Source organism: Sorex araneus, chromosome 1, assembly GCF_027595985.1.
Source record: "Sorex araneus isolate mSorAra2 chromosome 1, mSorAra2.pri, whole genome shotgun sequence".
Taxonomy (NCBI): domain Eukaryota; kingdom Metazoa; phylum Chordata; class Mammalia; order Eulipotyphla; family Soricidae; genus Sorex; species Sorex araneus.
The window spans coordinates 285,744,381-285,766,539 of NC_073302.1; the positions used below are offsets into that span (position 1 = coordinate 285,744,381).

The following is a 22,159-nucleotide window of genomic DNA, read 5'->3' on the forward strand; positions in this document are numbered from 1 at the left end:
GAATTAGACATCCCTGCCCTCTGTGCTTAGGATTTTCCATAAGACTGGCTTTGGCCAAAAGAAAAACATTAGTAGAAACAAGTATATCCCTTCAAGATGAGTGTTTTGTTCTGTTTTGTTTTGTTTTGTTTTTTGGGTCACACCTGGCAATGCACAGGGGTTAATTCTGGCTCTGTACTCAGGAATTACTCCTGGCGGTACTCAGGGGACCATATGGGATGCTGGGAATCGAACCCAGGTCAGCCGTGTGCAAGGCAAACGCCCTACGCGCTGTGCTATTGCTCCAGCCACAAGATGAGTATTTTTAATTGAGAGTTTGTCTTTCTACCTGACATCCATTGTTCTTGTGTTCATGAAAATATTTCTTGATGTGGAGTTTAGGCAAAAATTTAATATAGTTATAATACGGTAGCCTACTTCTCCCTCTGGGAAAAACTGGCAAGCTTCTAAGAGTTTCCTGCCCACATGGAACAGCCTTTCAAGATTCCCATGGTGTATTCATATGCTAAAGCCAGTAACAAGCTGGATCTCATTCCCCTGGCCCTGAAAGAGCCTCCAGTGTGACATCGTTGGGAGGGCCGAGTCGAGAGAGACTTCTAAGATCTCAGGGAAAGGACGAATGGAGAGGTTACTGAGCCCGCTTGAGAAATCAACAATTAACAGGATTTTGTGATTGTGATCCTGAGTTATAATACAGTTGTATCACTGTCTCTCTGTCATCCGTTGTTCGTCGATTTACTCAATCAGGCACCAGTAACATCTGTATTACATCAGCCCTGAGATTCTAGCAGCCTCTCCTTACTCGTCTTTCCCAACAATTGGAGGCTCCATCAGGGTCAGGGGAATAAGACCCACTGTTACTGTTTTTGGCATATTGAATATGCCAAGGGTAGCTTGCCGGGCTTTGCCGTGTGGGTGGGATACTCTCAGTAGTTTGCTGGGCTCTCCAAGAGGTATGTATATATCTGTTACTGTATTTGGGATAAGAATACGCCATAGGGAGCTTGCCAGGCTCTTCTGAGTGGGTAATAGACTCTCTGTAGCTTGTCAGGATCACTTATATATATATATATATATATATATATATATACATATATATATATACACACACACACACACACACATACATACCTACATACCTCTTGGAGACCCTGACAAGCTACCGAGAGTCTCCCGCCCACACAGGCAGAGCCTGGCAAGCTAGCTGCAGCATATTTGATATGCCAAAAACAGTTACAATAGGTCTCATTTCCCTGACCCTGAAATAGTCTCCAATCATTGGGAAAGACGAGTAAGGAGAGGCTGCTAAAATCTCAGGGCTGGGAGGAATAGAGATGTTACTGGTGTCCGCTTGAGTAAATCGATGAACAATGGGATGACAGTGATACAGTGATAAATAATTTAGAAAAATACTAACAGGTATCAATATTCATATATATGGTAAGTTTGTGAAACTATACTATAACTGACATTCATAGATTTTCCAACAAACATAGATACAGGGCCACACTTATTTAATACTCCCTGAGTCCTGTTCACATATGTAAGAGCTCATTAGCCACTCTGAAGTGTCAGTAAATGACTTAATGAGAAATTAACAGGTCTGCCAAAATGATAGTATGATTTATTGGGATGATTGTCTTGCATGGAGCTCACCCACATTTGAACCCCAACACTGTATATAGCCCCCTTAGCACTGCCAGGAGTAATCCCTGAGTACCACCCGAAAGGAAAGCAAAAATAATAGAAATTAACACATCTCATATGTGCAATATCAAAGTCTTATCCATGGCACCAAAAAAGGCAGTGCTTCTACAGAGAGAATAAAACTTGGTGAATTAGTCAGGGGAGTGACCCAATAGTGCGGTAGGTCGGGTGCATGCCTTGAATTGGTCAAAGTGGGTTCGACGCCCAGCACTTCCTATGATCCCCTGAGCCTTCCTGGGAGAGATTGCTTGGCAGAGAGCCAGGAGTAAGTCCTGAATACCAATGGGCATGGCCCCAAAATAACCCTCCCCCAAATTTTTAAATGAAAGAATGTCATAAATATAATGGCTGAAGAGACAAAGAAATCCCCCCAAAAGAGGTACATTTCAGAGAGGTAAAGTTTCATAACCCAATTTTAATGTAAGAATAAAAAGATGTCGAAATCAGAAGAAGTGGGGATTACTAAAGATAAGTTGCTTGCCTTGCATGCTGTTGAGAGCTGCTCTCTCTCTCTGGTATTGCATCGGGTTCTCCAAGCTCCTCTAGGAATCACCTCTGAGCTTATGGTTGTTTCAACATTTTGTCTATTGTGTGTGCTGCATTCAACACCAGAGCACAAATGTCTTTTCAGAATATAGGTTTTGGGACCTAACTGCAGAGGTGAGGAAGTGGAATGGTTGGGTTATATGGAAGCTCAAGCCTTTTATTGAGAAGTGTCCATATCGTTTTTTCAAAGAAGTTGATCCAGTCAATATTCCCACAAGCAAAAGAAGAGAATTTCTACTTCCCTACATCCATAACAATACTGGTTGTCTTTGTTCTGTTTAATATGTGCCAGTTTCATTGGTGTGAAGTGATATCTCGTTGTTTTGATTTGTATTTTCTTGATAGTAAATAATGGAAAGAATCTTTTCATATATTTATTGGCCATCTCCTTCTTTACTTTGAAGAAAGTGTCTATTCAACTCGTCCCCATTTTTTGATAGGGTTGTCTTTTTTCTGTTAAGTTTTACATATACTTTATATATTTTGGATATTAGTCTTTTCAGATGAATGGTAGGAAAATATAGTCTCCCAATCTGTGTCTTTTTATTCTGGTCATTGTTTCATTGACAGTGCACAAGTTTTTGCCTATGGTTTTAACATCAAATTTTGTGCTTTCTTTTCAGACATTTATGTTTGTATATCTGTTCTTTCCTGACTCTTGATTTTATTAATCCACATTTCCTTAGATAATTAGAAATGTATCTTTATTCCATGTTACTTGCTTGTGTGTAGACTGGAAATTTCAACATTCATTAAAATACATCAGCATCTTAATGTAAAAATAATATTGCTCACTTATTTCCCAAAACAAAAATTTTCAAGCATTAGAATAATAATTTACATCGTTTTGATCATAGATATTTAACCTATAAACTAATTATTTGCTACTATTTATTTTTGAACAAAACACATATGCAAAATCCTAGAAGCTAGCCAACTACTTTAATCTCAAATATAGCGTTCATATGACTCTTCCACTTTGGTTGAAATTCATACATTTTTATATACTGTGCCATAATGTTTTTAGAATTCTTTGGGGGAGTATTAAATACAATAAGTGACTCTGTAAATATACTTTTATGTCTTCCATAGTATAATTATATGTAAAATTCTATATTCCCTAATGTCTAGAATATTTTTACTTAGCTTTCAATATTACTTTTGAAAATTAATATGCTGTTCTAGGGAAAGGAAGTATGAATTTTCTCTAGGTACATTCAAATTATTCCTTTCTGAAAATATCACTGAAACATATATATTGATATAAACTGTTACTTTAATTTAAAAAAATCCTTTGTGTTTGATATTATAAAATGTCTCTACCATGAATTTAGGTATAAACATTTTTATTATTATCTTAAATTCAAAGGTGTTTAAGCCCATACCATTACTAACTTAAATTATATATTATAACTATTTCTGGTTTCATTAACCAAAGGATGTAATCCAGCTGACATGTTTCAAAACTAAGTTTCAGAATAGCTCATCAGACTAATTTTAATTCTTTTTAAAGCTCTTCTAATTAAGGATTATATATGTAGCTGAATACATACATTTAATAGACCAAGTTCTAATAAATTTTTAACTAGCAATTGTATAAAAGTATATTGTAAGTTTCTACTAAAAGAAATTTTACATAAATGACTTTTAAAAATATAACAGCCAAACTAATTTTGAGAAAGAACAAAATTGAAGGTATCATGACCTCTGATCTCAAACTATATTAGAAATCTATAATAATCAGAGTAGAACAGTGTTAGCATAGAAATAGATATATAGATCTATGCATCAGAATAGGTCACCTGGAAATAAACTCAAGTGATTGGACATCATGAATAAACTATCATATTTTCTAGGCAATAAGATCTTACTGGATTAATCTCTAAAAAGAAAAACTACAAACTATTACATTAAAAATCTCTACCTTTATATTCTCTAATGTTCAGTCAGTATTATAATTTTTTATTTTACAATAAATAATCAGCATTAGTCCAGTATGCAGTGACAGAGTGCAGCAGTTTTCAGTTGTGTACTAAAATGCCTGCCAACTTCTTTCCGTTTTTGCTGTCAGTTTCTTCATTAATGGGCCTCGTCCATTTGATCTACTACTTATCCCTTTAGATGTAAATTCATTCAGGCTTAGAGTTAACACCTAATTTTAATATTTAAATTTGCATCCTGAGTAAAAAAGTCATTATTTTTAAAACCAACTTTGAGTGACAAAATACGTATTTTTCCAAGGAAGACATACAAAGGGTCTAAAGGCAAATGCAATTGAAATTTCTATCAAGAAAAGACAAGTAAAAATTACAATGCTGTATCACCTCAATCATGTTAGAACATAAACAAAAATTAAATGGCAGGAACTGGAGAGATATGCCAGTGGGTAGGGCACTTGCCTTGCATATAAACTACCCAGGTTCAATGAGCCCCTGACCCCTTCAAGGAATAAGTCCTGAAATCAAAGCCAGAAGTCAACCACTCGATAAAGCAAGAAGAAAGAAGAAAAATGGAGTCCTTGTAAGAATGTGCACAAAAGAGAAGCAGTGCACATTGAATACAATCTGTAGCATGAAGTGAAATAATCCTCCCTTGTTTCATTGTACTATTGTAATAGTCTTGTTCAATTCATTCAAAGTGCACTAAGTCAGATGCATTTTTGTGATTCCAATTATATCCTAAAAACATTCCCAGTGACAAACTATTTTGATTTCACTGGATTCAAATAAGAGGACCTCTATTCCTCTTCCAATATTTATATCTGCCATTTATTTTTACCACTGATGAAAGACAGTCAGTGGCTTTATTTTTTAAATTCTTCCAAACCTGATGAAAAAGTGCAAATGAGTTTTCATTCTCAAACACAGTATCCAATGTAGAACTAGCAACGAACAAAATTAGCAATGAATATATTCTTGCCCTTGGAGTTTTATTAAAATAATAAAGAATAATACAGAGAACAATGCTGGGGAGATAGTACAGAAGTGGGGTGAAGAGCGGAGTTTGCCTTGTGCACAGCAGAACCAGGGTCTATCAGAGCAACACATACAGTTTCCCAAGCTCTGCCATGAATGATCCTGAGCACTGAGGCAAGTGTCATCCCTGAGCATTACCAGGTATAAAGCCAAAAACATTAAAAATTAAAATAAAACATAGAACATATTATTTTAAAATTAACTCTTTGTTTCTTAGTGAAACTAAGACATTTTTTAATAGGGTTGATAGACGAATAGAAATGCCCACACTTTCCAGCTTCAAGAGAAGACCATAGTCTACTGACAAGAGTAAGCTGAAATTCTCTGATTCATCAAGTCTTTCAGTTCATCATCCTTTACTCACCCACACAAGTTCTGACTCTGAATATTTCCAGCTTCTAGATAACAAATCTATCACAAAGCCAACTATGCCCGATCAAGGAAGGAGGAAATAATCACTCAGTCATACTCCTAAACCATATAATAAACCTTCTATGTCCTTTGATGACCATTAACTTACTTGCTGAAACACAGACAAGATCGAAACAGAGACCTCTCTTGAACTTCAGGATTTGACTCCTGAAATGTTTCTAATTCACATGTCAATAACCTTCTCTCAGTACTACAGGTTTCTCATCTATAGCAACAATCATTATAACTGTTTCTACACCATTATATTGTAATAGGAATTAAATCAGCACGTATCACATACTTCAAACTACACTGGCATTGAATTAGATGTTCTATGGATACTTAGAAATAAATGAATCTCAAGGACCAGGAGGATTTCTCCAAAGCGGAAAGACTGCTTCATGAGCAGAGGGGAGAAGGCAGATGGAATAGAGAAGGAAACACTAAGAAAATGATGGCTGGAGGAACCAGTTGGGATGGGAGATGCATGCCAAAAGTAGATAATGGACCAAACATGATGACATCTCAGTGTCTGTGTTGCAAGCCATAATGCCCCAAAGTAGAGAGAGAGTATGGGGAATATTGTCTGCCATGGAGGCAAGGGGAGGGTGGGAAAGGGGGGGTATACCCGGGATATCGGTAATGGGGAACGTGCACTGGTGGAGGGATGGGTGTTTGATCATTATGAGATTGTAACCCAAACTTGAAAGCTTGTAACTATCTCACGATGATTCAATAAAACTAAATAAATAAATAAATCTGCTTTAACACATCTTAGTGGTGCCTTCTCTGAATATGTGCCTTTACATTCTTCACAGCATCAAGTGTCAGACATATAACCCAGTTTTCACAATACATAAATTTTGTAGTTAGCACTCTCTCATCCCTGCAATAGACCATAAAACATCAAGGATATAAATGTGAATTTATTGGCATCATTGTGTTGTTATTATTTATTTCAAAAGATTATTAAAAATTAGTTTTCATTTTTAATTTATTAATGGAATAAATCCACAAACTAATTCTTATATGGTCTTTGGTTAAGCTTTGGTATAATTTACAGGCTTAGTTAATTAAATTTCTTTAAGGAAACAATTATTGCATTAAATAATTTTGGTTCTGGCCTTCTCAGCATGCTATGATTTCTTCACAGTTGCCAAGGTCGGGCTGCGATTTGATCTGAAACTGTTAACTGTAGCTGTGATGGTTAGGCTATTGAAAGTATCTTTAATTCTTCTTAGCACTCTTATCTCAAAGGACCATCTCCCATGGAAGAATTACATTGATTTGGTAATACACACATACACACAACTCAGATGTTAAAATCATGTCTAACTGAATTGTGGGTACCCTTTCTGACATCAGTTGACTTGTAGGCACAATACATAGCATCGTCTGCTTGTGTGCTTACTCACCATGGCATCCCACAAACACCAGTACCTTGCTTATGAATGAATGAAGAAAATGTCAACCCTGAATGGTCTAAGGAAGAGTTGTTTTAGGGATCAAATACAGGTATCTTCTCATAGTGCTTAAAAAGAAAAAAAAGCAAAGCCCTAAAGTGCACATCTACGAAATAGATTTCAAAAGCAAAGTTGCAGTTGCCTAGAGTTCCATAGCTCCTTCTTAAGCTCTAACATATATATACAAGATAGGTAAATCCATGACTAAAATATTCACACCCCATTCCTGTCCCTATAAAAAAATGCCTCATTAGTTTATTCATCTTGCCTAATGACACAGAAGGACAAAACAAGTACCCAAACAATGAATAATAATGCAAGCGCTCAGACTGTAAAATCAATATGTCAGATCAGCAGAGCTGTGTTTCTTTTTAATGCTCATCCTTGAGCACAACAGCAATCACCCTATGAATTTTATGTATGTGCATGTGTGTGTGTCTGTGTGTGTTGACCTAATTGCATAAATATTGACTCTTTATATGAAGCTTCTTTTTTTGAATCTCATTCTAATTGTTGTCAGTATTTGTGGCTATAGTAATGTGGAATTTAAACTTGTTCATTGTGACTGATAGTGAGGTCACTATCACCATGAAATAATTCGGACAGGCCCATGATCTCAGAATATCGGTGGCACTAGGCAAAAAAGCAATGCTAGTAGGTCCCTGAATAAAACAAATAAAGCCAACTTCACAGTTTATACATAGTATACTATAGCAAAATAAGAACAAGACAAGGTAGGACCAAATCTGGATCCATAATGTTAGCTGCTTTTTTTCTCAATTTCATTCTTAACTATCTTTAGTTGGACCCATTAAATGTATGTAATCAACTGAAAGTGTCTGTACAAGGAACCTATGCATAGTCTAGACTAAATCAAAGTAATTCTAAAAATTCTACTTTTAGAACAAATGTTGGTTTTAATAATAAAAGTATTATTTTTCTTAAACATTTTCATTTTTATAACAAGTTTTCTATGGTGATTCATGTTTGAACACACAGTAATGCCATTCCTCAGGATATTTTGCTTAAATTTCTTTATTCTTCACCAACACCTGACATGACAGAAAAATTCCAGCTGCTTTAAAAGAGAGGGAAGATTTTTCTTCCTTTGCTTTTCTCATACACCTAAGACCTCTCACACAAGGACCTGCACTCTTGAATTTAAGTAGAATCCACGCACCTGTGTCACGCTAATCACTTAGAGTTGGAGGAACAAAGCATTGGTGTGTGCACATTGGTTTTCAGAGCTGTTCTAGATCGACATTTCTCAGAGTGAGGTGTTCATGCATCATCCTGTGTTTCTTATTTGTCTCTGCAGGGATGCCGGATGAGATGAACCTCAGTGATGTCAAGCAAATCCATCAAACAGACGGAGGCAGTACCTTAGACACAACTGGAGCGGGATGTACAGTGGCAGCTGATTCCGTGTCGTTTTCTCTGATGGGTGTGGTGATGTTACTTCCGACGCTTTGGTGACTGAACCCTTCTGCCCTGCCACAGAAGACTTCTTGGAGTCTTGTTTCTCCCTTTCTTCAGATGCCAGGATTTCGAATTTAATAATAATATTTATGAGAAGGTGTGTCACACTAACACTAACTTAGAAACTGAGTTGGAATGTTCACAAAATATCTTTGAAAAAGTCAGTGTTCCAACAACAGACTCTTTGAAAGCATCCTCTTGAAATTTTACTTAACATTCTAAAATTCTAACCCTTTAAACCTGCAAATGTGAATAATACAATGAGTTGGGATAAGAAAGATTAGGGGTTCACCTTAACCCAATTAGCCTCTACTATAACCATTTTCACTCTGAAAGAGATGTTTTGTGTTGAAGTTGCATTTGCAGGACAATGAAAATAATGCATTGTATTTCTTAGAATACTTAAGTTAGAATTCCATTAATTCCGTCTAAACAATGGCAAGTAGAATGCATGCATTTTCAAGAGATTCTTCTGATTTTTCTTTTCAAGCTATAGAAAGACACAAGTGAAAGTCTGTAAATTATTGATTACCAAGAAATATTTCTTGTAATTTCATAGAAGCAGTTTGATCATTTTTATTCACTGTAATTTAGCCACAAAGTTTAACATTGAGTATTTTGCTAGCATATGGCCTGTATTCCCTAATGTTCAAAACGCATTGTTGGTATCGTGGCTCTCTTCTTTCTCTGGCTACGTTGCAAGCATGTGCCTGCTCTAAGAATATCTCTAATAAAGTTACATATCATTTAACAGAAAACTCCAATGACCATTGATCTTTTTGTTCTGGCAAAATGAGACATTCACCTGCTTTTAAACAGCGTTTTCTAATTTTTAAGTTGACGTTGAAAGCAATTAACTATATATTCAAAGTTCCTGTGACTGTCTGAACACATAAATTCATAAAGAAAAGGTGGTGTTCGGGGCTTTAGCTCTTTTCCTGTTTGCACATTAGGAGAGTTGCTGATCCACAGTTCCAGATTTACCAATGGTGGTGAAGGCCTTGATACATCCTGCCTACCACTGTAACTGTAAGGAATGCAAAGTGAAAGACTGAAAAAGAGAAGCCTTCAACTTAGAAATTTCATAAGAAGGATTCAATACCAATTCTGAGAAAAGGGACTCAGCAAGCATTTGTGAAGTGAAATCAATCTCTCTGAATCAGGGAACTCTTTGTGTTCAAGACACACTTTCTCTTGGGTTCCCAATGAACCAAATAGTCTTCAGTTGGTCAATTTAAACCACAATTCTAAACTGCCAAATAAAATTTAATTTTCTGCTCAAACAGGCCTCAAGACTGGAAACACTGTTCTAGTCCACCTGCAATTTTTGAACATGATTTTTCAAGGTTTTATTCTAGACCTTAGTATTTAATCCATGAATTACTTAATTTACTACCCATTGGTACCACCGCATTCCACAAATTATAACTTTTAGCATATACTGCTTAATTTTATCTATATACACATATATATTTGTATTACTAGAGTTCAAATATTTGGAGAATATGGAATTTTCTTAAGAGCATAAAACAGAGTTTAATATGCTCAATAAGATTATTCATCCATATATAACTTACTCTGTAGCCTTTTACATTTATATACCTCTAAATAATTTATAAACCTCTTTCAAATAACAAAGCATGTCATTTGATCCCCCCCTTTGCTCCCCAAATGATATTTAACTTTTTAGTCAATTATTTTTAATGTGACTAGCTTATATAGAGGTATGTAGATATGGGTCTTTTTTTCACCCACCTATTTTATTTTTATTTGTTGCTTTTTTATTGAATCACTGTGAGACAGACCATTACAAAGCTGTTCATGACTGGATTCCAGTCATACAATACTCGAACACTCATCTCCAACACCCAGCACCCCCCACCCCCACCTCCTGCCTACCTCTATGGCAGGTACTTTTCTTCTCTCTCTCTCTCTCTCTCTCTCTCTCTCTCACTCTCTCTCTCTCTCTCTCTCTCTCTCCCTCCCTCCCTCCCTCCCTTCCTCCCTCACCATTCTTTCTCTCCTTTCGGGCATTGTGGTTTGCAAGATTGATAATATTGATACTGAAAGGTTATCAAGAATACCCTTATTGTCATAGAGGTCTGTGGTCTCTTCTTTTTCTTACCTACCCTCAGTCCCATACATACTTGTTGTTAGTTTCAACCATTGACCAGTCCTCCTAACCCCTGTTTTCCATAGCAATGGATATTAGTGTTTTACTATATATATATGTTTATATATATACATATATATCTTTTATATACCACAAATGAATGCAGTCATTCTCTATCTATCCCTTTATTTCTGACTCATTCACTCAACATGATACCCTTCATGTACACCCATTTATGAGCAAATTTCATGACTTAATTTTTCCTGACAACTGTATAGTATTCTATTGAGGGTGGGTCAGACTCTTCCAGATCTAAAAGTTTTAAAAGGCCTAAAAATTTTTTGAGCATTGATAAACGTGTTGAACTAAAATACATGTATATGTTTTGAAATATCGCTCATACCTTCATATCATGTTTGTATCATTTCAACAAAATTATTTTTTTGATACTTGATTTATTTTGATACAAATTTAATGAGGATGAAATGGTCTAGTTTAATAATCAAACAGCAGACACTGTAAATGAATCCACTAACAATCTGAATTTTCATTTAGTTAGTTCTCTTCTGTATAAAAACCGTGGTAAATTCCTCCAAACACAACATTTGTGCTCTCTTGTAACACCATCAAAGATTTTATATCCATGGGAGAATGAAGCGTCGAGATATTATGTAAATTGTCTGGTGTCATATAGCTAGTAATATTAGAATCAGTTACAGAAATATTTCTTGGGGCTGAAGCGATGGTACAGCGGGTAGGGCGTTTGCCTTTCAGACGGCCGACCCGAGTTCGATTCCCAGCATCCCATATGGTCCCCTGAGCACCGCCAGAGGTAATTCCTGAGTGCGTGAGCCAGGAGTAACCCCTGAGCATCGCCGGGTGTGACCCAAAAAGCAAAAATAAAAGAAAAAAGAAATATTTCTCTACTATATGTATTCATAGGTCAAAATCATAATTCTAAGCATTAGGAATGAGGCCAGGGATGTGGGTAAGTGGCTAAAGTAAACGTTTTGCACACATAAGACATGGGTTTGATACCCAGCATGGAAATTTTTTTTTAAATAAAAATAATAGAGAGTACTGATCATTTGAAATAATATCAATTAAAATAGATAAATTTTACCTCCAAACTGGAATATAAATAATTGCTTTTACTATATAATAAATTCTATTTGTATAATAATTAGATTGCACATAAAATCATAAGTAAAATAAAAACATAATAAGCAATGCTTTTTTAGTATTAGTTATTACTTTCTGACCTACGTACATATTATGTAAATACATCAACCACTCAAAGTAATCCATTACAAAATATGAGAAATAAAACACACAGCTTTTTACAGCTATCATGAAATTATGAAATTTGTTTATTGTGTGTGCAACTGGTGGCTGTAAAGAATTCTTTGGCCATAAGCAACATGATGACCTAAAAAAAAATAGAAAGAAGAAAGAAGGAAAAGATGGAAGCAAGGAAAATATGGTAGAATATTATTTCAAAAGCCCTAGATTTACCTGTTTTATTCTCTATTGGTTCAGAAGTATCTTATCCTGAAATAGTGTATGGAGTTTTTTATTAACAATATAAGACGAGGCTTAAAAAACTATTTTCTACCAAACTCAGATTTTCTTAAGTGTTGAACAATGATGCTTTGAAATAGGTTAGTTTATTGCTTATGATTTTCAAACACTTAAAACATTGTTTATATCTTTAGAATATCTTTAATTATAATAAAAATGATTTTTTGAGAGAAATATTTCAACCTAGATTTTTTTGTGATTCTATGAGATATTCACTGAGCAGGATGTGACTCTGTACTTCTTTAAGTTGCAAACTCAGTATCCTATATAATGCTAATATGGATTGTATGATAATTTAGAAATGTTTCACAATGTTATTAGGTATTATTTGGGATCTATAAAGTTCTTTTAATGAATATTGTTGCTAATCACCTGATTAAAATATATATTAAAACACGGCTTGAAGGTTTGTTTTTTTTAGAATTAAATGGTGATGATTATTTTTATTTTATAAATATATTTTAATCACATATAGTTTTTATACTAGTCTATGAATCCATGTGTAAAACTTAAGACTTTCATTGTAATAAACTAATTAAACTATAATAATAATGTCCTTTCTATTACATAATAAATCACATAAATATCTAGCATATAATACTTATGTTTACATATATTTATATTTTCATGGCTACAATAACAGCATTTGAAATATTATGGTTTTTAAAAGAATATCTGTGAGTTCTATATTTCTTACCTTCTTACCACTTATGTCAATTTGCACATTATAATAATCTTTACCAAGAAGCATATGAGAAAATCATGTATTCTACATTCCCCAGAAGTGTTTTCTTTGAATATATCAAAGGTGAGGGAAAGAAACAAAGACCAAATATTTTGTAGTGTTATAGATTTAAAATCAGAATAATTCGAGATCTAAATTGGTAGGAAACAGTTGGAATATTCAGCCTTTCAAAATAACACAGGTAGTAGAACAAGCAAATCCCTCATTTTATGACATTTAATGTCCATATTTGGGAAATGTCAACCAGGGTCTTAGACAGATGTCAGGGTGAGTCACCACTGTTATTTCTGAAATTAGTGTCATTCAGAAATAAGATGGCTACCAGCGGTAAAAGGGGAAAAATTCAAGTGTTAGACAACTGCTGTGAGCACTATTTCACTATAGTAAATCTACTCTATATTTAAGAACTTACTAGATTGGGGGGAAAGTGCAACAATCTCTCCAGAATAAGTTTTAAAGACTCACATAGAATCAAAAAATAATGTGACTGCACCATCATCCTCAAATGTTTAGACATTCAGTATGCAATCAACAAAGTCCCTGGATATTCTTAAAAAGAAAACAAATAAAAACACCAGCATCTATTCTTCTCTGTGGCCCACATACCACTTTCACACCACATGAACATTTTGTGTTCTTGTCCTTCAAATTGATACACTGAGTTTAACTCCTATTTACTTAGAGGACTAGCAAGGCAACATATATTAGGATGCAACACACTTACCACCTGACCTTATAAACCTAAGCTAATTTTATTTGTTTGTTTTTTTTTTTTTTGGTTTTTGGGTCACACCCGGTGATGCACAGGGGTTACTCCTGGCTCTTCACTCAGGAATTACCCCTGGCGGTGCTCAGGGGACCATATGGGATGCTGGGATTAGAACCAGGGTCGGCCGCCGCGTGCAAGGCAAATGCCCTACCCGCTGTGCTATCGCTCCAGCCCCAAACCTAAGCTAATTTTAGTTTGTTGCTTTTCTCTTATGCTTTCCATTGAAATGTGTTTAGTTATAGGTTCTGCATGTAGATAAGGAAATTAAGAAAGAATCTCATCTTAAAGGAGGAGGTCTAAGAGGTTTGTAGCACTGTAGCATTATCCTCCGGTTGTTCAGTGGTTTGCTCGAGCGGGCACCAGTAACATCTCCATTGTGAGACTTCTTGTTACTGTTTTTGGCATATTAAATACACCATGGGTAGCTTGCCAGGCTCTGCCATGCAGATCCTGAATATGGATGGAGGAATCGAACCCAGGTCTGCCTCATGCAAGGCAAAAGCATTATCCGCTGTGCTATCTCACCAGTCCCTAAGAGGTTTACAAGAAAATAAATAAAGCTTTACATAAGAGGAAGAGGAAAGAAGAAAATACCAGAAGAGGTCTATGTCTACTTGTTTAAATGCTTCCTGTTTTATTTAGCCACATCCTAGTCCTAGACTTAGTATCAGAAAACATTTTTTAAGTGGAAATTGGAAGTTGATCTTAATATTTATAAGGATATTAGTCCTCACCTAGTGTTCACATATGAATTTCTCTTTAACAAACTGAGAGACTTTCTCTTATTTGAGGTCATTTTTGCGGGTGGGGGCAAAACCTGGAGAGCATGGTTTGACCTCAATGTCGGAGTTGTTCTACTGACCTTAAAGGATGAGAACTAATTATCAATGAGTATGCAGTTCTGTTACTTGTGTTGTGCTAACCGTCACAACCAATAGAGTATTTTGAAGAACACAGTAAATTTTAAATTTCGGTCACTAATGGCTGACAAAGTAGTATTCCAAATCAGGTCAAACTCCAGTTCCCTTCTTTCCCATCAACTAAAGACCTTGATTGGTCTGTTGATTGTGTTGGGTCTGTTGATTATATTTGTAGGTGTAAGGGTCATTTTTCAAAATTCTCTGTTCTAATAGTTACCTTTTATTTTTGTCTAATCTCAAATCCTCTTTCTACTGTTTTTCTTTTATCTCAAATTTAGCTCTGGTAATCAGGTAAGCATCCTGAAGAGATTCCATATGCCAGATGCCCTAGTGTGTCCATCTGACGAGGAGATTGGCTCCGTCACTTACTCAAAATCATGCACAAATGCGGGAGAAACCAGAACAAACAGCCTCAAAGACTTCACTAATTTCTGTTCGACCTTCAGCAAGTTCCCAAGTCACAACTTACATTCCCAAACTGCCAAATCAAGTGCTTAACGCTAGATAGTTAGTAAATTTTCTTTTACATTTCTAGCTTTAATCAAAAAGCAGAAGATAATCTGTGTGGTTTACCTCTCTTCCATGTTATAAAAAGAGCCTTTAAAAATGGCACACTTAAAACATTATTTTAATTATTACTTTTTGCATGACTTTATATACTTATTTCTTTATGACATACAGATATGTGAATTTTCTGGGTAATATTTAGAAGAACTAACTTTGCAGCATCAGGAGGAAAATAGTTAGAACAAATCTCCAGCAACTTCCCTCTACTGATAAGCACTCTGCTACTGATAAGACTAACAACTTTATCTTGTCCACTAAGATTTAACAATACATTTTTTGTATCTAGTATCTTCTCTAATTCATCTGTGGTATCTCCTGGTATATATAGATAAATAATACACAAAATGGCATCCTCAAGAAAACACAGATAAAACTGCATGGAAGACATGAAGTTAGAAAAGTTAGTTGGATAATATTTTTTTCTTCTTACAGATGTTCCCAGGAGACACTTTTAAATAGACCTAAACACATGTTGTTGCCTCTGATGATTTATGGCAGAACAAGCTGACAGAGATCTGGGGCATGTTATCTGGTCCCCTATAGAGCAGGGGCTAATTCAGAAAATGAAGAAGGACCAGAATTCAGCAATTGGAGTTAATGCTCTATAAGATGAACTCTTGGAATCGTGCTTCTGTAAAAGGGTACACTTTAACTACAGAATATTTAGAATCGTGGCATTCTGTTTTCTTTATAAAAACTTATGAAAGCTATGAGAATTCATCACAGATTAACTGTGATAATCTTTGAATAAATAATTTTCTCATTTAGCTATATACATATCTATATAGAATTGGGTACAACTGAATGCAAATATATTCATATGCATTTGTCTATCCTTACCTATCTACAAAAATATATAGATTCAAACATTGTCATTAATGAGTGTTGGCTGTTAATAATAAAACATTAATATTACATTCATGCTTTATAAGTGCATATAAAATAAAGCAAAATATTCTTTTATATGTATATAAAACTTGCTTTTAGATAAGGGAACTTCATCTTTAAAGATGAGGTCAATGAAATAGGTACATTTTTCAATTTGCTATGCTTCCTACTCTCTCTCTCTCTCCTTTTTTTTTTTTTGCCATTTGGGTCACACCCGGCGATGCACAGGGGTTAATCCTGGCTCTGCACTCAGGAATTAACCCTTGGGGTGCTCAGGGGACTATACGGGGTGCTGGGAATTGAACCCGGGTTGGCCACATGCAAGGCAAACGCCCTACCTGCTGTGCTATCGCTCCAGCCCCCTTCCTACTCTTTTTTGATATGAACTTGTATATTGAGTTCAAATGTATCAGCATTTAACAAATATACTACATACAAGAATTAATATGGCCACTGAAGCAATCAGGAGAGTCATACACAAGCTTCTGTAGTAGAAATCCTCCCTCTACAAACTTAAAGGGAAATTGGATTTAGCTTAAGAGAATAGTTCTCAGAGGAGCAGTGCAACCAAAACAGTGTGTTATTTCTTATTATAAAATATCATTTAGGTATTAACTAAATTTAAGTTGACCAAGGTAGAAATAAAAATTCAAAAGAACTATACTTCTCTCCTTCAAGTTGCCAAGTTTTTTGCATTTTTCACCTTTACTGAGGCTAGGGGCTGGAGCGATAGCACAAAGGGTAGGGCGCTTGACTTGCATGAAGCTGACCCAGGTTCGATTCCATCACCCCTCTCGGAGAGCCTGGCAAGCTACCAAGAGTATCTCACCAGCACAGCATGGCATATTCGATATGCCAAAAACAGTAGCAACAAGTCTTGCAATAGAGACGTTACTGGTGCCCGCTCGAGCAAATCGATGAGCAACGGGATGACAGTGACAGTGACTGAGGCTCAATTCTAGTGTCTCACAAATTTTATTATCAACACACCTGTCACAATTATAGTAATCTATGAAACAAATCTCAGGCTTGGAAAAAAATTTATCTTGATTTTACATACTTTCTTGATATCAACTCTCTAAAATATCTAGAAAACCAAGTGATCCCCCTCCACACTGCTTTGGTACAGATATGTTGAAATTTTTTGATAAGTTATTGCATCCAGTGTGACAGCCAGGGTGTGACATTTAAGTACGTATTACTTTACTATAACTTGTTTATCTATAAAAATGTTTTACACTAAGATGTAAGTGACTGTTATGATGAAGAATTTAAAAAAAAGAACATAAACAACTGTCCAAGGATACAAATGGTTTAAAAAGGAAATTTAGCAAACACTTTTGTTTCAATGTGTACTATATTGAAGAAAAGCTTTTGCTTAAAATTCACTAAAAAGGGCATATTTAATATATCCTGACATTCAATAGAAATGATTTTAACTAAAGAGGAAAGTAGACAAACACACAAATTTGGGAGAGTATACTTATACTTGATTTAAAGGTAAATTAAATTCACTTTTTAATGATTACAGAAATCATTTTATTACTAAAATAGAAATAAGAGCTTAAATATTTCAATATAGCTACTACTCTTTGTTATTTTTTATAAATTGCTAGTAGATTAGCCAGTTTTATAAATTATTCAGGACATTGTGTCTTAAATTAAATATTGTACTGGATTCTTAATTTCAAATATATTAAAAAGCTTTCTTTAACTATATAGGAAATAAAATTCAAGTGTTTTATGTCTATTTACTAAAAGAAAGATTTACTACTACTGTTACTGTTGCCTACTATATCTTGATTGGCAATCTTTAGGTTTACCATTACTGTACCAGATTGTGATTGAGATTGTATATTGAAACAGGAATACCAAGCAAACACTTTCAGGTTTATTTTAATTGGAAGTTAAAGTAATTTAAAATATCTACTAGTGATTTCAAAATAGTGAAAAAATTTTATATTTGAATCTTTGTAAATAATTTCCCTTTAGAGTATTTTTTGTTCTTTCACTCTACTACAAGACAAATCAGATACAACTTAAGTGGTGTTTCATTTGTATGCATTTATTTTTCTCTTAAAATTAAGTACATGTTAGCTATTTGTCCACTGGGCCTAGATATAAAATTTCTCTTATGCTACTCTTTCTGTTTTTAGCTCTTCTTTGTTAAAACAGCAGAAATTATCTCCATTTCACTGGAAACTTTAGCAACTAAAGTAAAAATTCTACACTAGAATAAAAATAAGATATAAATAATGGGTAACTTTTATTAATACTATCATTCAAGATTTCTCTAAAATACAAGATCATCAACAAAACTACAACCTTTTTTTGGTTGGTTTTGGGTCACACCCAGCAATGCACAGGGGTTACCTCTGACTCATGCACTCAGGAATTACTCCTGGTGGTGCTCCAGGTACCATAGGGGATGCTGTGAAGTGAATCAAACCCTTGTCGGGGGCATGCAAGGCAAACGCCCTACCCGCTGTGCTATCGTGCCAGCCCCCTTGTTTGTTTGTTTAAACTGGTCAGTTAATTTTTATGTGTGTCACCCTGCTGTGGTTCCTTTCCTCTGACCATGCTCCACTCTAGAGCTGCTCCATTGCCTCATCCTCACATCATGATGGCCCTAGAGCCAGCAGGCGCCCCTCTCCACTTCCCCATAGCGGCCTCTGGGTGGTGGGTCACACAGCCCTACAGCAACAACAAACGCTACTGTCAGAGTGGCTACTGTGTCCTGAGTGAGGAAGTCCAAAACTACCTCTTCATCAATGCCATTTCTGATAGAAAATTAAATGTGCATACTAATAAATACAGACAATAGGTGGAAATTTAAAATATCATAACAAATTTATTTCAGAGAGTTCAGAGGTTGAAACACAAGACTTGTGTATGGCTGTCCCTAGTTTTATCTGTGAAGCACATGGAGCCCCAAACATCATTGCATCATTCAGCCCTAGAGGCCCCTCAGGACTCTTTGGGTGGTTGGAATAATTCCTGGAAGCACAAGAGCAAGCACCTCTAATCCTCGGACCCTCACACTGAGTTACTGATCTGACTGACCAAGAGTCACAGGCAGGCTGGCCGGGTACACCCAGTGCACACCACCCCCCAAAATTAATTCTTTCAAGTTCCATTAATATATTCTTCTACAAAATCCTGTTTATTAAATGTAAGGTCTACATAATCTATACATTTCTGTCGAGACTGATTTCTTAGCACAGAGCCATAAATAAGCCCTGAGCACCCCCAAGTGAGGCCCCAAAGCAAAAAAGTCAATGAATTCTATATAGGGAAACATCCTTTTTTGCCAGAATGTCATAAAATAATGTGACCTAAATCCTATATGCCTCCATGACTATACTCCTAGATTAGCTATCCTTCCTTAAAGAAGATTTGGTCATTCTTGGAATGACCAAAATAACCAATTAACGACAAGTCAAGCAAATAAACAAGGTACTTGTTTACTTTTTTAATAACTGAGCCTGACTTTCACTTCTTTATTGATTTGTACTTTGTCTGGTTTTAACTTGAAGTCAGCTACATCAGTCAAGTGATAATGTTCTATCAAATGTTATATCTGGTTACCCTTAATATCTGATTGGGTTCTTTCTCCTTCACCATCTCACTAATGATCTGTATCACATTGTGCTGCAAATTCTGGTAGATTTAGTGGTTACTGAGTACAGAATAATTTATCTCCCTCCCACACAACAGGGAGGTCATGGTAATCCAGTAGAGTTATAAAGTGCCAGCCAAGAACTAGTGCAGACAAATACTGAAATTTTAAAAGCAAATCAATGAACCACAAGAACAATAATACCTGGGAAATAATTGGCATTAAGTGCTGCTAAAATTGATGGAAACTTCCTCAATCTAACAAAGAGTTTCTATAAAAGACCGCATGTCTAACATATTTAATAGTAAAAGAACTGAAGGGAGATTTCTGACTAAAATCAGTAACAGAATAATATTGGTCCTCCCCATATCTACTCAGAATTGTATTTTATCCACAAAATACTTAAAAACTAAAAGAGTATTGAAATAAATCATCAAAGAATGACTAAGTACGACCATATCTATGCATCAGAAGACTTAATATCATTAAAGTGGCAATAATCCCTAAATCAATCTACAGATTTAATGTAATATCTATCAAAATTCCTGTCTGACTTTTGTGCAGAAATTGATGGGTTGATCCTAAAATTCATAAGCAAAGGCATGAAATCCAGAAAATATAAATAGCTTTCTTAAATTGCAAATATCCAAGAGTCACATGTATGAATTTATAAACTTAAAACAGTTTTAAATACAGTACAAAATTAAGGAACGAGTTTTGGAGTAGGATGTGAGTCCAAAATAGAACTTCTATGACATTATTCACAAAATTAAGTCTAAGATAAAATGAAAGGAGCAAAACTTTCTATATATATCAGAAGTGGCGCTACTAGATGTGTTTTTTGTTTTTTTTTCTTTTTGAGAATCATGGAAGTCTCCTGAATTTATAGTTATCATTCTACAACTCTATGAACTCAATAACAATAACTGGTTCAATCACTTTAAATGAGTGAAAATTCTGTTAAATAAAAACTGTACTTAAATTATTTTTTTAAAAAGACAATTTAAGTGCTTAAAGTGTCAATCCTTCTTTCCAATTTAAAATTTTAAAGTATGTCAGGTGAGTCCTGACCAAAATCTAGTATCAACATAGGAAAAACACTTCTTTCCAGGTATAAAATTCCCAGAGACACTTGACAGGCATATAAAAAAGAAGGGTAAGTTTTCTGAGATCATTATTATTAGAAGATCCTGGGAAGTGGCAATTTCTATCAATGTGAGTAGGACACACTTGCAATTCTCTCATTCTGTCACTATCATCCTGAACATCCCACGAAGACTGAGAACTACTGGCCTGCAAAAATTACAAATGTCATGAGATATTGCTAGAGGGATTGCCATAGTAGCTCTTCAATTGTGAAACAAGGAATTAAAAAATGTGAACTATGATAAGGCATAAAAAAAATAAGGGCTGCAGAGATATTACAGAGGCTAAGGCGTTTGACATAGGCATTTGACTGGTCATTGTTTGAAATTGGACATTGCATATGATCACTGGAGCACCACCAGGAGTCATCCCTCAGTACAGAGCAGTCATAATCATTATGTGGGTACCCCCCAAACCAACCAACAGACACACAAGACATTAAGCATAAAACAAACAGGAAATTTTAAAAAGTAGAAAGAAGGATCTCCATTTGCATCATGTAGTTAACAAAGATTTACTGATTGAAACATAACCTATAAAGTCAACTGTTCACAGGAATATCTTTTATAGATTTTTCTTAAAAATCTTTATAGATTGCTTTTATAGATTGAGGGTTTTTACCACGCCCCCGTGTCAAATTCATATGTTAAAATCTAATCTTTAATGTGATAGTATTTGAAGATAAGGAATTTGAATGATGATTAAGTCCTGTGATGAAGGACCATGAATGGGATTAGTGCTCTAGCAAAGCCAATATCTTACTCACTTTTTCCGTGTGAAATTTCAGTCAACAGAGAGTAAATCTACTGGCATTGTAACTATATACTTGGTCTCAAGCTGAGAGGGAAAAAAATGATAGTTTATAAACCACATAGCTCCAGTATATTCTAAACTAACAGTGCTACAAAGATGTTTATTTGATGTAAATGATTCTTCTCAATATACAGTGAAATTTAGAGGAACTTAACTTTTTTTGATAGGTCAGAACTCTAGAAAGAATGCTGGCTTCCATACTACCTATCCATATTATTTTCCAGCAGGTCAAAATATCTCTGAACTTCATTCTTGAATTTTTCACACTAATTTTTTAAGTTGGTACTGTCACATCCCATTCTTTAATCAATCATGGAGGTTGAATGAAATAGCAAAGGGCAGATTTTAATTCTTTATCACCAATGCTACTGGAATTACCTCTACCTTTCCAGTTACACTATTCCCAGACATTAAACA

At 35.1% G+C, this 22,159-nt stretch overlaps 1 protein-coding gene across 2 annotated transcripts in view; it reads left to right on the top strand.

Annotated features, from left to right (window-relative positions):
- Positions 1-10,442, top strand: part of GPC5 (glypican 5) — a 1,500,378-nt gene extending 1,489,936 nt beyond the window's left edge. For both annotated transcript variants that reach the window (XM_055146010.1, XM_055145996.1), the window contains exon 9: positions 8,421-10,442. The gene's annotated coding sequence lies outside the window, so the exon portion shown is untranslated. The remainder of the gene's footprint in view (positions 1-8,420) is intronic.
- The last annotated feature ends 11,717 nt before the right edge of the window (positions 10,443-22,159 follow it).